This window comes from Mustela nivalis (assembly GCF_964662115.1).
Source record: "Mustela nivalis genome assembly, chromosome: 7".
Taxonomy (NCBI): domain Eukaryota; kingdom Metazoa; phylum Chordata; class Mammalia; order Carnivora; family Mustelidae; genus Mustela; species Mustela nivalis.
This window is the reverse complement of record NC_139026.1, coordinates 40,468,428-40,485,898: the sequence shown is the minus strand read 5'-3', so window position 1 is coordinate 40,485,898 and position 17,471 is coordinate 40,468,428. Positions and strand designations below refer to the sequence as shown.

Genomic DNA, 17,471 nt, shown 5'->3' with positions numbered 1-17,471 from the left:
TACATCACAGGAACTCTGGCCTAATCTGGAGCACTTCATCTTTGTGAGCGATCAGCTTGCCCTTTAGTTAGTCCTCTCCTTTATGCCACAATACAGAGCAAATATAACCACAATGAGCTAATTTTTACCTAATTTCCTTCTCCAGGGGAACAAGACAAGGGATGTAGTTTGACCTCAATAAAACAAAATGGATTTGTATTAATGGCATACCAAGGAAAATCCATTAAAGTCATTTCAGATGATAAAAAAAATTGTTGAGATTTTCAAACCATATTAAGGTTTTTAATACAGAGTAACTTTAATTTTTCTTATCATTGAGATAGAATTAAAGCACAGTCTTTTCATTTCTCCGGTTGGAAAAAAAAAAAAAAAAGTGCAAAGGTTTGGATTAACCAACCGCCCTTCGGAGCGGGATATACACAAATGCAAGTGAAGCTTTTCAAGACGCTAGGGCAATTCATCCCGGAAACAAAGATTCATTTGATGCCATTCTTTAGCTGTGCTTTCTGAGCCAAAGGAAGCAGTAGATTGGAGAAGGAAGAATCATGCTTGAAGAGTAAAGGTTCGCAGATGTCTCAGATAAAAACAAATAAACAAACATAAATATTAATAACTTTTTGTAAAAATGAGGCGATAAAAGGATTAGGAAGGAATGCTTTGTGTTTGTTGCAAGTGTGGGGATTTTTAATGGGCTCTTCCACTCAGTGGGAGATGAAGGCCATATTTAGCTCCTTTTCTTCTGCCTCAGAGAATGTTTCAAACACCCTTTAATCACTGGGTGCAAAAATACAGATCAGGCAGACTCACAGCAGCAGGTTTTTCAGAGCTAGAACAGAGAAAAGCCAGTCCAGGTTAATAACTCATTCATGACCAATGTTTATAGAACACATTGGTTGGAGAAAATATCCTTAGGAATAAAAACATTTTTTGATAAATAGGGGATGCCTGGGTGGCTCAGTCAGTGAATTGTCTGCTTTCAGCTCAAGTTATGATCCCAGGTTCCTGGGATGGAGTCCCACATCCGGCTCCTTGCTCAGCACGAGCCGCCTCCCTCTGCCCCTTCCCCTGCTCGTTTTCTCTCTCTCTCTCTCTCTCTCTCCGACAAGTAAGTGAATAAAATCTTAAAAAAAAAAAAAGAAAAGGAAAAAAATGGATAAATAATTATAAGTCAACTTTCAGCGAGTCTAGCAAGTCCATAAATGGAGATTGAAAATGATACCTGTAAAGCAAAAGGGTGACATTCCAGAAGAGGGCAACAGGGGCCAGAAGATGTAGGGCACTAAAGCAAAAACTAGACGAGATACAACTGTTTCAAATTCTCTTGGTATTCTGCTTTTCTAAATTTACCTACCCATTGCATGTGATTCCATTCTGGTCAATGGCATGTGGATAAAAGGGGCAAATGGCATTATTATGAAAGCCTGCTGATCCCTCTCAAATTTTGTTCATTAGCTGGTCTGTATCTAGAGATTCTAGGGATGGGCTCTGAGGTTTAGTCACTACTAGAGCCCCAGCAGAGCCACCAGTAGGGAGGAGCCTGGTCGTTCAGTGATTGTGGGGAGGGACCACTCTTCCAGCTCACTCAGTCTGCCTTGATTGTGACCCAAGCAAGAAAGACACCCTTGTTGGATGAAGCCACTGCAATCAGTGGGTGGTTCATTGCAACAATCAGCCTCATAATAAACCCAATAGTTAATAATCTTATATATTAATAACCTAAAATTATTATTACTAAATCTAATAATAGTAAATCTAATAAATCACAGAACAGCAGAATTTGGAATCAGCAAGAAGTGGTGTTCAGAGCAAACTGTACAATAGAAACTACAATGGAATGGAGACTTAGCTGATAAGGATTATCTAGCAGAAAGATTGGGTAATGTCGACAAACACTTGACTACAAAATTTGGTCAAATTTATTCTAAAACTCTCATTCGGGTTTTAGCTTTACTTACTCTCATTTGACATTTTGTATTCCCTACAGTGTTCCCAGATTAAAGACCCTCTCCAGATTTTATTAAATAATTAAGCCATTCTACCGGAAGTATAATTTCCCTGAGGTGAGGTTCTGATGCTCCCAGTAGAAATAGCATTTGGGTATACTATGCATTATGAATGCACGCTTTGTGTCATCCAAATTATCTGTTCATTAACTTATTCATTTATTCACTCAATCAACAGACAGAAATGAGCAATGTATTTACTAGGCAGAGTGGTTGGGTGAGTGGGAGAGAAGGAATTTTTGCTTCCTTCCATTGGTTAGTGGCCCAAGTACTCCACCTGTAAGCCTAATAATTCCATACCCCATTATTAGGATACTTTTTTATTCCATTCTAGCATTTTGGATGGTTGCTTCTGCGTCAGTTACTATAAGTTTGCTCACTTTTCTTTAAGATATACATGTCTTAGACACCCAGCAGCTTCATGGAAAACAAAGAATATAAATCTTAAAAGACAAGATTTCATTGAAAAGCGAAATAAAGTTTGGTAACTCCAGTTTTCATCATGATTTTTAGGTTTTCACATGTTACTAGTCCCTCTACATTATTATGCCTACTTAAATGAAACAGTTGAGCTCAGTTACCTACGCTTTGTAAGATGTATACAAATAGGATGTTTATTTGTCCTGACTAGGAATGCAAGTCAGGGGAAAATATCTTTCATACACAGGTTTGTAAATATTTTCTTACAAGTTCAAATGTTGGAGCAATAATTGTGCTGCAGACATTGTCGAATGTGATACTGAGCTTTTGTTGCTTAAAAGGAAGAATGAGTCATTTTTATACAAATAACTGAGCAGAACACCAGGAACTTTGGTACAGAATCACCAAATCAATTTTTACTCGAGTTCTTCTCTCCACTAAGAATTGTTCTTCTTTAAAGTCACTATTAATTACATTTCCCTTGAGCTTCTACTAATTGTTCTCTTCCAATGTCTTTACAGGAAAAAAGCATTTTTTTATATATCGTGATTACCCTTGCTCAGGATCTTCCTCACTAGAATTTGTCTTATCCTCTTTCTGCCGATCGTGTTTAAAAATTCCGCTTCTTGAATAAATATTTTTATTGAACACTATGTGCTGGAAGGAGTGCTGATGACCATTAAAAAAGCCTTGGCTTTGCTTCATGGGATGGGGGTGATGATGTTTATCAAAGAATCACACAAATAAAATGACTACTTTGATAAAAGGGGAAACACATGAAGATCAGACTGAGTAAACTAAGTACTTTCCTGAAGGATGTGATCACAGAGCTGAAATCTGAAGGAAGGAATAGAGTATCTAGACTTAACTAGTTGCAGGGTAGGGTACATCGAAGGATCAGGGGCGGAGACAACTTTTTCACCATGTTTTAAGTCTCAGAGGTGGAAGGAAACAAGGACTTACTGAAGAAATTGGAAGAAGGGGCATGTAATAGATCATAGAAAGCTGGAGAAGAAAGGATAGGAGGCCCTAGGGAGGGGACTTATGAGATCATGCATTTCCACAGCATAGAGGAACAAGTTGTGTCTCCCCCCAATAATAATGAAAAATGAAAACCCACTGATATGATTAAGAAGGGAATTGGGGGTGGAGGTTCATTTAAAATGCTATAATTTGTCTTTGGCTTATTTTCTCAGTTCAAGCTATTGCTTGTTAGAAAATTAATTGTAGTGTTTCCTGTCATCACATATGGTGAAACACACAAATAGGAGCTACCCCAGACATAAAAATAGGGTCAATTTTACTCTCCACAGGAGCAAGAGTATTCTTTTTTCAGAAACAACAGGATTCTGAATTGAAGAATTCAATTTGTGCATACTGAAACCTTCCCAAAAGCAGAGATAAACCAGTCTATTCTAAGAAGTATTAATTGCTTACGTGAAGGACCTTTGAGGTCTTTTCATTATCATCTTGGGTAAGATCATTTGGCTTGATGGGAGATTGAGTGTTGTGCCTAAGAAAACACTTTGAAGATGGTAATATTATAATCCCAGGGGATTGAAAGATGCAGTTTCTGTTAAATTATGTAAAATATATCAGAGAAGCTTGATATTTTTGGTGATCTAAACTCATAGATTAAAATTTGTTAATATATGTGTCATAGAACGAAGAGATTGAATAATGAATGATTTCTTGATGTTTCACGTAAAAAGAAAGGGACTTTTGTCAGCTGCCTAAGTGTCTGGACTGAAAATGTAAACATGGATTGGAAGGATTTCTACTCAAAAGAGAAAGTGGAGAGTTTCATTTCTTTGAATGATTTTACCTTTATAAGGGAGACTTGGTTGATATCAAGGACAGCAGCCTGACAAAACTATTGTTTCCAGTCTAATGCCTGCTCTGATACAAGGCAAGCAGCAAAGCTCCAATGTTTGAGAACACGACAGCAATGAGATTGACAAAGGACCAATGGGAAGAGCATGACACTATTAGGGACAGCCAGGAGTTGTACACATGACCAAGAGATGACTGGTCTACCTTGACTTAGTTTTTGAGCATTGATTTATATGTGTAGGACATAGCTTTTTCTCTTCTTGATGTTCTCTAATTTATATTTCTGGATTCTATTTTTCCTAGAATGCTATTACATATGCAAATAAGGTATTAATATTTTCCATGAAAATGACTTTCCCAGAACTTCTGTCATCCGCCAAGACTAGAAATCTGATATTTCTATTGTCCAAGGAGGGGAATGTGTTCAATGTCACTTTTGGATGGGATCTTAGTTTCTTGACAGACTTCATCCCAAAGGACTTTTTACTCATTAGTCACAGTAGGTTTTCTCCTGCATTCAAGGGTTCAGATTTCTGTGTTTGGTAATTTTCAGGTGCTGTCAGAGAAAAATGCTGGTTCTTTTCCTGTAAGGTTTGTATGAAGTACAAACAGAATCCTAGGCTTTCTGAATTGAACAAAATCTCTGAAGTCATCTCATCCAGTCTGTTGTTTTTAAAAATTAGAGGAAAATAAGGTTTTAGTATATACAGTCTAATGAAAGATGTCTGAACTTAAAGCCAGAAAACTTGTTTGTGATCCATTCATTGATTCACCATGCACTGTCTGCCTGGACTTTCATCTGTACTACGTTTGACAGTGAGGGTATTAAGGGAAGACACACTAATCTTTGTGATCTCCAACAAATTATGCAAACAGAGACTCTGTTTCCTTATCTTTAATTGGCAATAACAATAATAATCTCTTGGGTCAGACTGGGTTGGGGGGAAAAACAAACAAGGTGGACAGAAGGTCCTTTACAAATTCCCTATGTTTCTGAAATGACGAATGGAATTTACATAGATCTGGGCAAGGTTGATAGAAGAGAACTGGTGGTCTCCACCCTCCTTTCTGCAGTAAGTAAAGAAGACTTTACAACTGCATCTGGAGTCTCTCCTTTCTTAGCCTTTGGTTAAAGCCAAGGTTTCTCTTAGTGTTATGCTCTGTAACTTTCTTTGGGGAAGGACAGTTGGTTTAGCTATAAAAGGGGTGGAATTGAGTTTGAATCCTGATTACACTCATCAGTTGTTTGACTTTGAGTAAGATTTAATATTTCCTGAATTTTGTTTTCCCACCACTCTAATGAGATGTTAGAACATCTGTATGCTTTGGCTAGAACAAAGAGATATATAAATAATTTCTTTCTCTTAATCTTGCCAGGGTTAATCTTTTATTAGGTAAAGTTAGTTGGGTGGTATGATTTGATAGAAGACCTAAAACACCAACTGTTATTTCTCAAAATCCTACCAGTTATAGTGTATAGAATGGCACAAACATTAGAAAACTGTTTTCTTAGAAAGTAAATATGCACCTACATTATGGCCCAGGTTAATTCCCCAAAATGAAAACATATGTCTACACAAAAATTTCTACATGAGAGTTCAAAGCAGTTTTATTCATAATAGCCCCAAAGTGGAAACAAACATTTATCAACAAGCTAATGGATAAATCAACTGTGGTATATTCACAATGGAATACTATTCAGCAATAAAAAGAATGAACTACTGGGGCACCTGGGTGGCTCAGTAGGTTAAGCATCTGCCTTCAGCTCAGGCATGATCCTAGAGTTCTGGAATGAGCCCTGCATTGTGGTCCCTGCTCAGTAGGAGGTCTGCTTCTCCCTCTGACACTCCCCCAGGCTTGTGCTCTCTCGCTCGCTCACTGTCATTCTCAAATAAATAAATAAAATCTTTAAAATAAACAAAAAAGAATGAACTACTGGGTGCAATTATAGCAGCATGAATGACTCTTAAAAATACTATGCAAAGCGGAAAAAAGATACACAAAAAATGTATTTTGTATGATTCCATTTATTCAGACTTTGAGAACAGACAAAATTAATCTCTGGTGATAGAAATTAGAACAATGGTTATTTATAGGAAGGCTAGAATTGATTGAGGGGTAACATGAGGGAAGTTCAGGCAGGGGGGTCCTAAATCTTGAGGTGGATGGTAGTTACATGAATGTAGATAATACCAAAATTCCTCATATTGTACACATAAGACCTGCGTATTTCACCATATGTAAAGTTTACTCAATAAAAATATATCCACCAATAAAGATCCATTCAACTTGGCAAGTTAAAGAAGCGTTATGCAGGAAGTATAGTGAATCACTCCCTTCTCAGTGTGGTTAGTTTATTGCTAATTGTTCTGTTGACCAAGAGAAAGTTTAGAATTTGAAACATTTTTGTTGAGAGTCATCTCGGAGTTGGGGCAACTTGATGCAACTTTGAAAAGAAGTATTTTCAATTTTTTATGTATATGGCTATAAAGATCAGCCTAAGATAAGTTTGGAGTGATATGTCTTACCTGAGATGGTGTATGTAGGCTAGAAGCATTTGAACTTCTTAGATGGCCATTTACAGGGGGATAATTGACTGAGGGTCAACAGATGTCAAGCTCTGAAATTCATTACCAAGTTTGTACTGAGGCCACATCTCCCATATGCTACTCTCAGCCAATGACTGAGCACACCTGGGATGCTAAGGCAAGCCTCTTTCTGGGAACTATGAGACTCCCCTGATAGGCAAATTTGTCTTGAGGACCTTCCCACCACCTATCATGATCTTTCCAAACTTCCCTTAGAATGTCCTGCTAAGAATGTCCTCCCTTCCTTGTCTCTGATCTCTCTCTCTTCTAGAGTGGTCATGTGTCAAATCCTTAAATGTGACAGAATCCTTAAATTTCAGACACCTTGACTATATTATAAAACATCACTATGCTCTCTCATGCTCTTTTAATAATAAATCTGTAGCAGAAAGCAAAGAGAATATACACCTAAAGAATAGTTCTTAGGCCGTTCATAATATTTAATTAAAGCTAAATTTTCACCTGTTTTAAATCTTGTCTCCTTTCCTTCCGGCCTGTGTTAGCATCTGTAGTTGTATAGTGTACTTTTATTATCTCATGTAAATCTAAATCTAGTTTACCCATACTTCTAGATTTTTTTTCCTTAATAGATAATAAGCTCATTAACAACCTCAACCCTCGAAAGAAAATTCAAAGTAAATATAAGGGTTTAGTCATCCCTGGGAATAAATAATGGAGAAACCTGGGGATATTTTATTTTCTAAGCAAGAGATTTGTCACTTTAAGTTTGTTATTAAGAAGATACATTATTTCTCTCTGAGAATAAAACTTAAAAGGCCTTTATAGGATAACATTTGAGTGAGCTGATTATGGTACACAGAACATTAAGAATAGGGTCTGGTGAGGATTATTCATTAATAAGATATTTTTTAAAAATATGCTTCTTTTTCCAAGTTGTGAGATGATATCTACTGAGTCTAATGACTTGATTAAATCCACTCAGAAGATTTGGGGCATGTTAGGGTTAATCCTGTTAGAGACCATTGTCTAAAATTGTGAGAACTCTCTTATTAAGAAAGAATGATTTGTGCTTTACTAGAAATGGCTTTTCTAAAAGGAGACTTGAGAATATGTAAAATATTTCTGAAAAGGTAACCCTCAAAGCTATTAACACTGAGTTCTTCTCAGGACTAGAACAGAGGCCTGGGCTTGGTGGGAGATTTACATATTGCATCCTATATCTCTGTTTGCTATTTAAAACAAAAACAAAAAAAACCCTAAACCATGTGATATCTTAATTTTAATAAATAATAAAACGTTCAAATAAAATCTAGGGCATGCAACAAAGGATGTAATAAGGATGTAATTTTGGTGAATTCAGCTCATGGTTCTAAGTGGAGATCAGGAAAATGAGTAAGTGACTGGACATCTTCATACTAACCTTTAGAAGCAAGGGTATGACTATTGCAAGAGAGATCAAGAAACGGATTGTTCAGTTATGATATATTTTAAGAGGATTTTTATACAAATCACGGTTGTAATTCTATAAGTGAGTCATTCGATGTCATGTGGTGATTCATAACTTACTGGATACTCTGGTAAAAATGTCAACGCTGCTTAGAATGAAAATGTGGTGGTATCAAAAAAGAGAAAGGCAATATTTTGGGGAAATCAGCAGACCATTACTCCGTGACCAAGCATGATCTCATAGGTTTTTGTGCAATCAGTCTCTGTATATGAGAGAGTGATTAATATCATGCGTTATGAAAGCTGATGCTCTGTATCTCTCATGCTCATGACTCTATAAACACAGATTTTAAAAAAATTAACATGCAGCACATATAAGGAATACATTTCAAAGAACCCTTATACATTGAGAAGCAGCTTTATTAAATGGGGTTCCATGTTTGTTTTTTTGATTGATTTTAGAAAATCTTGTTGATTTTAGAAATTTACAGTATTTTTTTTAAAACATCAACAAAAGGATCTAAATATCCACATGTGTTCTCTTTTGGTTTTCAATTTTCCACCAGAATGCAACTGTGAATTATATGGTTCCTAAAGCAGGATGTAATTCAGCTGGTTCTTTCAACCATCCTGCGATAGACCCCGTGGGGAAGGTCCCAGACGTGGACTTTAGGTTATTTTAGTAAATCTCTAACTCACTGACCCTTAGCAAATTGGCCCCTAATCTTCTTGTGCTTCCTTTTCTTCCCCATTCCTCTCTATTTTCTAGAGCAATTGTGAAATTAATGAGATGAGAGATTATCCAGAAAGTGTTTTTCATTCTTGGGTGGAGAGTATGATCTGTGAAATGCTTAGAATGGTAGCCCCACAAAGGAGGCATCCACCCGAACCTGTGAATGAGACTTTATTTTCAAAAAGTCCTTGCATATGTAATTAAGAGTCTTGAGATCATCCTGGATTCTCCTGTGAGCCTTCAACCTAATGACAAGTGTTCTTATAGAAGACAGAAGAGGAAAGGACACAGAGAAGATCTTGTGAAGATGGAGGCAGAGATTCGAGTTCTGCAGCCACAAGCCAAGGGACACCTGGAGCCACCAGACATTGGGCAAAGCAAGGTAAGATTCTCCCTGAGCCCTCTGAAGGAGTGTGGCTCGACAGTCACCAGAACTCTGAGAGAATAAATCTCCTATTCTAAGCCATCAAATTTGTGGTAATTTTTTATGATGGACACAAGGAAACCAATACCGTTTGGTTCCAAGTTACCATTGTCATCGACGTACAGTGATGATCAAGCATGTGAAAATTCTTGGAAAAATTATGAAAGTGCTGCTATAAAAGTGGTTTGGTATATTGGGGTATTCAGTTGGGGGTGATTTGCCCCTAAAAGACATCTGGCAATATTCAGACATTTTTTGGTGTCCAGGTGGGGGAGGGGTGCTTCTGGTGTCTACCTAGTGGGGAGAGCCAGAATGCACTAAACATTCTGAAATGCAAAAGACAGCACCACCCCCCAAGTAAAGAATCACCCAGTTTACAAGATCGAGGGGGCTGAGATTGAGAAATCCTCCTGTAGAAGGAAGCCTAGCATTCTGAGATTAAAACCTTAGCTCTGCTCTGAATTTGTGAGCAGAACAATTTACTTCCTGGCAGTAAACTTCTTGGAGCTGTAGTCTTCTCATCTGTAAAACACTGTGATAGTGATACCTGCCAGAGCTTTGTAAAGTTCCAATGAGATAATGTTGGCCAAGGAATTTTATTCTTTAAGAGTTCTTTAATAGTAAGGAAGAGGATTTTGTTATTATTCCTGTATTTCTTTCATACAAACAAAAGCACACCTTTGATTTTTAATTAACATAGCTAGTAAGTCCACAATGAGTGGATTCACTGAGCTCCAGGGAACTCACTTTTATATGTTTACGGTTATTATCTCAAATAGAATAGTTCTCAGAAATTTCATGACTATTACTGTTTAATGATGTTTTTCAGTGGAAAGTATACTTTGAAAGTACTCATAAAGTTTCTCTGGGGAGCTTATAGTTTATGTCGGATGAATAACAGAACCAAAGATTGAGGGTTGGACAGAATTTTAATATAATGCATGTAATAAAAGCAGAAATAGCACTTTGTAACCTTTAGAGTGCTTTTCATATATTTCTATCTAATGATTATGACAACAGTCCTGTGAAGCTAGTTGGACAAGTGTTATCTTCATCTGACTTAGGAGAAAACTGAGGCTTGGAGGAGATAATGTTCATAGCAAATGGCAAGGTTATAATTAGAACTCAGATTTTCTCACCCTTGAATATCTGTAAACATCAGCCTGTTAGAATTAGGTTATGATAATGATCACTGAATTGTGTCCAGAAAAGTGGATAAGAATAAAAGGCAAGAAATTATTTGATAGGCATTTCTAGGAATAAAGTTTTGGTTATTAGGCAGAACAGAAGAAGAATTAAACTTGTTTTAGAAGCAGGCTAGGAAAATTTCTGTGATGTTCAGTCCTGGGCCTTCTTAGCAGAACTTTTAGTGAACACCTCAAGTGTAATGACCAGTGTCTTAGACACTGTGGGAAGGGCAGAAGGGAGAAGAAACAGGCATACTTTTTTATTCAGAAAAATTACATACTAATAAAAAAATAAATCACTTGGATCAACTTATGCCAAAAGGTAATGTGGTATAGAGAGTGAATACATTTAAGTAGTGTTTTTTAAAAAATAAGATTCATGAGGCACTAGTATCTTGAGATATAGTTCTTTAAAAAGTGAGGGATTCTTCTTTCATTAAACAAATTTGGGAATAACTAGTGCCATTGATTCTAAGGTGAAATGGGTGTGCATGTGTATGTGGGTTTGTATGTTTTCAAGTTTAACATGACTGAATTCAAGATGTGCCTTACAAATGTTAACAGCTAATTAACAGGTTATATACAGGTGACATATTTGAATTCTTGACTGGTCTCTGAGAATTTCTTTGACATCTAATGAAGAACATGCGAACCTCAAAACCTCTGGAATAGGTGTAAGTGGCTTGGAAGAATATCCTAGAGACAATAATGAAACACTGTTAAGCATCATTAGTGCTCTAGGGGAAAATACTATATGGAAAAATGATAGTGAAACTAAGTTGAAAAATGATTCGGAAAAGTTAGACTGAATGCGAAGAAATTTTGTTAGTATTGTAATTAATAACTTTTACTTATCTTTCCCTTTTTCTATATACATGTGAATGATACATGATTAAGTCTATCTATAAATCTACAAGAGCTCAGTCAGTATTTTAAAAGTCATAAATGACTCAAAAAGCTTCATGTCCTATTTAATTGGTGTTATTATTTCCTAGTTAGGGGTACCCAAAGTGATATGTCTTAGCATTAGATGGCATTTTATTTATTTATTTATTTATTTATTTATTTATTTATAGGAGACTACAACAGTAATTTTATTCTAAATATGTTAAAGTGTTTTTTAAAAAAATATTTTTTAAAAGATTTTATTTATTTATTTGAGAGAGAGAGAATGAGAGAGAGAGAGCTTGAGAGGAAAGAGGTCAGCAGACCCCCTGGCGAGCAGAGAGCTGTATGTGGGACTCGATCCCAGGACTCCAGGATCATGACCTGAGCCAAAGGCTCAGGCTTAACCAACTGAGCCATCTAGGCACCCTAGATGGCATTTTAGATTCAATAAAATATGATATATTTCCCTCTTGGAATATATTGATGGTTATGTACTTCTAAAAATTAGCATATAGCAATGCTAATGATTAGTATATTAAAGACACTAAGAAGATTTATAGTAGAAAATTAGTTTTTGCATAAATTTTATGATGCCCCTTTTCTATAAACTTATGTCTCAGATAGCTTGATGCTATACTTTTCACACCAGTTCATAATACAACTTTGAAAAAGATGTTCAACACAGGCCTACTTAAATCTTAAAACTGCATTTTTAAAAAAAAAATATTTTATTTATTTATTTGACAGAGAGAGAGATCACAGGTAGGCAGAGAGGCTGGCAGAGAGAGAGAGAGAAGCAGGCTCCCCGTGGAGCAGAGAGCCCGATGTGGGACTCGATCCCAGGACCCTGAGATCACGACCTTGAAAATAATAAAATGATTCAAACAGAGGCAATAAATATTTATTACCTTTAAATTTGAGCTGACTTTTTCTGACTTGAGAAAGGTGAAAATACAAGCAAAGTCCTGGGAGCCTCAGTCATTAAGCAGCTGCCTTTGGCTCAGGTCATGATCCTGGGGTACTGGTGAGCCCCACATGGGGTTCCCTGTTCAGCCGGGAACCTGCTTCTCCCTCTCCCTCTGCTTGCTGCTCCTCCTGCTTGTGCTCTCTCTCTCTCTCTCTCTCTCTGTGTCAGATAAATAAATAAAAATTTGTTTAAATTTTAAATAAACAAAAATGTATTTTTTTAAAGATTTTATTTATTTGACAGAGAGAGATCACAGTAGGCAGAGAGGCAGGCAGAGAGAGGGGAAGGGAAGGAAGCAGGCCCCTGCTGAGCAGAGAGCCCGATGTGGGACTCGATCCCAGGACCCTGAGATCATGACCTGAGCCGAAGGCAGCAGCTTAACCCACTGAGCCAACCAGGCGCCCCTTAAAACTGCATTTTTGAGGTAAGTATTGCCTTTAAATAAGAAGGAATATTTTTATTACCTTTAAAGTCAAGTACTAACATCAGTCAGTGCTGTTTGTCTCCTTAATTTATTATGGTTCAGGCTCCTAATAGATTAGGAGCTTGAAATAAGTTCTTTGGAATTGTTTTAATTAGATTATTGGTACTTGGCTGAAATAAAGAGCACATATGTTAGAGCAGCAATGGCACTTGTGATGGCCAATGTTATGTGTCAACTTGACTGGGCATGGGGTGCCCGGATATTTGCGCAAACATTATTCTGGGCATGTCTGAGAGAGAGAGAGTGAGAGAGAGCATGAGAGGGGAGAAGATCAGAAGGAGAAGTGGACCCCCCCATAGAGCTTGAAGCCTGATGGAAGACTTGATCCCGGAACTCTGGGATCATGACCTGAGCCGAAGGCAGTCGCTTAACCAACTGAGCCACATAGGCACCCTTGGTAGTTCTTTTCATATTCCTGTTACTTGAAGATTGGCCCTGGACTCCCAGCTTTGCCATCATCTGGGAGCTTATTAGAAATGCAGCGTCTGGGGCGCCTGGGTGGCTCAGTGGGTTAAAGCCTCTGCCTTTAGCTCAGGTCATGATCCCAGGGTCCTGGGATCGAGCCCCGCATCAGGCTCTCTGCTCTGCGGAGATCCTGCTTCCTCTCTCTTCCTGCCTGCTTCTCTGCCTACTTGTGATCTGTCTGTCAAATAAATAAAATCTTAAAAAAAGAAATGCAGCATCTCAGGCTCTCAGGGCCCATCCCAGACCCACCGAAGTAGAGTCTGCATTTTAACAAGATCCCCAGGTGATTTGTATGCACATTAAATTTGAGAAGCACTTCTTTAGAGTATTTTGAAGTCTTGCCTATAATCTGTGTTACTGAAGAAGAGTATAAAAGAACCTTATAATTATTTGACAGTAACACTTCATGAGAGACATAATAGGGAGATTGTAACACAAGGCTTTTTTTTTTTTTTTAAGAATTCTGCATAACATTTGGTGAATAATTTTGCAATGACAAATAGAAAGAAATTTACCTTTGAAATTTTTATTCTTAGAAAATTTCTAGATTTATCAATTTCTTTTTTTTTTTTAAAGATTTTATTTATTTATCAGAGAGAGAGGGAGAGAGCGAGCACAGGCAGACAGAATGGGAGGCAGATGGAGAAGCAGGCTCCCTGCAGAGCAAGGAGCCCAATGTGGGACTCGATCCCAAGACGCTGGGATCATGACCTGAGCCGAAGGCAGCTGCTTAACCTACTGAGCCACCCAGGCGTCCCTAGATTTATCAATTTCTAAATAATATTATACTTACAGTTGACATCTGCTTATCCTTAAGGATTAACAAGATTTCTGAAAAAAATTTTTAAAGATTTTATTTATTTATTTGACAGAGTGTGCACAAGCAGGCATAACATAATTTTTTAAAAAAATACATTTTTGGGGGCGCCTGGGTGGCTCAGTGGGTTAAGCCACTGCCTTCGGCTCAGGTCATGATCTCAGGGTCCTGGGATCGAGTCTCACATCGGGCTCTCTGCTCAGCAGGGGCCTCCTTCCTTCCCTTCCCCTCTCTCTGCCTGCCTCTCTGCCTACTGTGATCTCTCTCTGTCAAATAAATAAATAAAATCTTAAAAAAAATACACTTTTGTTTATTTAAAATTTAAACAAATTTTTATTTATTTATCTGACACAGAGAGAGAGAGAGAGAGCACAAGCAGGAGGAGCAGCAAGCAGAGGGAGAGGGAGAAGCAGGTTCCCGGCTGAACAGGGAACCCCATGTGGGGCTCACCAGTACCCCAGGATCATGACCTGAGCCAAAGGCAGCTGCTTAATGACTGAGGCTCCCAGGACTTTGCTTGTATTTTCACCTTTCTCAAGTCAGAAAAAGTCAGCTCAAATTTAAAGGTAATAAATATTTATTGCCTCTGTTTGAATCATTTTATTATTTTCAAGTATTTTAGTTCTACTGTCCACCAAAAGTAGATCGGTTTGTTGTTGCTGTTGACTGAATTCTACTCTGCTTTATATCTAATGTGGCAGTTAATTGCTTTTCTTTTCCCTCCACTTGCTTCCTTTCCGTGTGCAATACCCATGTGTGATTCATCTGCGTCTCTGCTTCTGGTTTCTGGGGAAGTATCTGTACTTAGGAATCAGCACCCAGGGGCGCCTGGGTAGCTCAGTGGGTTAAGCCTCTGTCTTCAGCTCAAGTCACGGTATCAGGGTCCTCGGATCAAGCCCCGCATTGGGCTCCTTGACACTCTGCCTGCCTCTCTGCCTACTTGCGATCTCTCTCTCTGTCAAATAAATAAATAAAATCTTAAAAAAAAAAAAAAAAAAGGAATCAGCACCCAGAAGTGACTAGCTCTTTGGCAGAGATGAAGTTGCTGTTGTATCTGCATGTCTAGGATAGGATTTAATTGTAAGAGAAAATGATATCCTATCACACTGTAATTTTATCTTGCCCAAGGGACACTTAGGCATGGGAGGTAAGCCAAGGGATGTCAGAGAGCCGCTGATGCAGCTGAGACTGGTTCTCAGTCCTAGGGAATGGGGCTGCTAGTGGTTAGAGGAATGACAAGGATAAGAAGGTACTCATTTTGGTCTAGATAAGACAATATTTTACTCTGAATACAGGAAATAAACTGCCATTTTAGAACATTCCATTATAATACTTGGTATTTGGAAGTGCTTAGTAATGCAAGATGTGAGGAAATTACTTTTTGGTAGTTATTCTACTTCACAGATACATTTATATACTTTTTAGAATACATCAGTGTGTTAGAAAGGAAAACCATTTGGGGGGAGTAGGAGTATCACTGCTATGAGACAAAGCCTTTGAAAATTTTTTATTATAATAAATGATGTGAACAACATCTGGTTGTTTTTTAGAGAAGATTCAAAATTCCCTAGTGTATTTTTTTTTAAATAATTTATAAACGTAGAAATGGGTCAACAATTAGGCTGATTACTCAGAATTTATATTTCTTTGTAAAGCTAGTTAACTGTTCACCAGGGTATAATGGAATGAAAAAGACTTTGTTTTTATGAATGCGAAGCCATAAAAGCAAAGGGCAGGGAGACAAGGAGAGCTGACAGAGAACCATGGACTCATTCCATGCATAATTAAATGAAATTAACTCTTTGATAGAGATATAAAATTGCTAATTATTTTTAATTAATGTTAAAACTTCCACTTTTTAACATTTACCACTGGAATCGGGCTTAGCTTGTATCATAACCACAAGATCATTCTCCCTCTAGATTTCTTCCTGCTTTCAAGCAAGTAGTTTGCCCCACCTTGACACAAGAGAGTAAAACAAAACAATAATCCCATCTAGCTTGACCCTACTGTTTCCCTGAGGCCCTACCTCCTGTTGCTTCCTTCTTTCCTTGCCAAATTTCTCTGTCTGGTCTCCACATCCAAGAATACTGCTGGAAATTTTTCTTAAAGCATTTCATTTAAGGGGCGTCTGGGTGGCTCAGTGGGTTGAGCCTCTGCTTTCAGCTCGGGTCATGATCTTGGGGTCCTGGGATTCAGCCCTGCGTTGGGCTCTCTGCTCAGCAGGGAGCCTGCTTCTCCCTCTCTCTGCCTCCCTCTCTGTCAACTTGTGATCTCTCTCTCTGTCAAATAAATAAATAAAATTTTAAAAAACAAATAAAACATTTCAGGTAAGTAAACCTATACCTAGTGCATAGTTGGCATTCAAACATTTGTCCCTTCTCCTCTGTATAAAATCCAAGGCTTTATTTTCACTCTGTCTCTTCTCATCTCCCCATGACATTCAATACTGTTGACTTCCATGTGGTTGAATTTCTTAGGTTTTCCATGTTATCTTTCTTTTCAAGTTTCTGTGTTTCACTAATACTCATTTCCATTTCCAAGTAAACACTGCACTGTCTTTCTGCCCATACTTTATTTGACCTCTTTGATGACTCGTATTTTTCATCCCCCTCTTTACCATCAATCAGCTCATCTGTGAGGCTATAATCCTCTAAAAGTGAAAGACTCCCAATTCTATATGGTCACTTCTAATCCTTAACCATGCTCTATTCTTTAAAATTTCAAACTGTCCAATAGATATTTCCACTTGCAAATTCTACTATTAGCTCGATAGTAATATTTCTCCAGCTAAATTAATAATGTCTTATCCTAAATCATCTACATTTACTTAACTCTCACTTGTTCATAGCATTAGTATTATTCTCATCACTCAGACTGAAAACTTTGTTTCATACTTGACCTTCTTTTTGTCTTTCCGCATTTTCTTTTTTGGTGTATTAAGAAACCCAATCAGCCTCTAGATTCAGTAAGATCTCCCTTGTAAAATGGCTCTAGTTGATAATTCCATCATTCCCATCTCCAACACCAAAGTGAATACTTTATCTAGGTATTTGTTAAATCACAAGATACTGTCTTGGCAAATAGCAGTCACGTTTCCCAATTGCGTTAATCTGTGCATAGTAGAATATCAGAGTTTACTTTTTTTTTTTAAATCTCTCTCAAGAGAGGTGCCAAAATTTTGCCAGAATCATAAAAGGTGTCAGCAACCATCTTTCTACAAGGCTGTAAGTGTTTGTCAGTAGTAGGTAAAAC

At 37.6% G+C, this 17,471-nt stretch overlaps 1 long non-coding RNA gene across 1 annotated transcript; it reads left to right on the top strand.

Moving 5' to 3' along the window:
- The first annotated feature begins 12,757 nt into the window (after positions 1 to 12,757).
- LOC309869115 lies at positions 12,758 to 14,805 on the top strand. The gene is made up of 2 exons (XR_014313998.1): positions 12,758 to 12,878; positions 14,571 to 14,805. It is a non-coding gene; the product is annotated as an uncharacterized lncRNA (long non-coding RNA).
- The last annotated feature ends 2,666 nt before the right edge of the window (positions 14,806 to 17,471 follow it).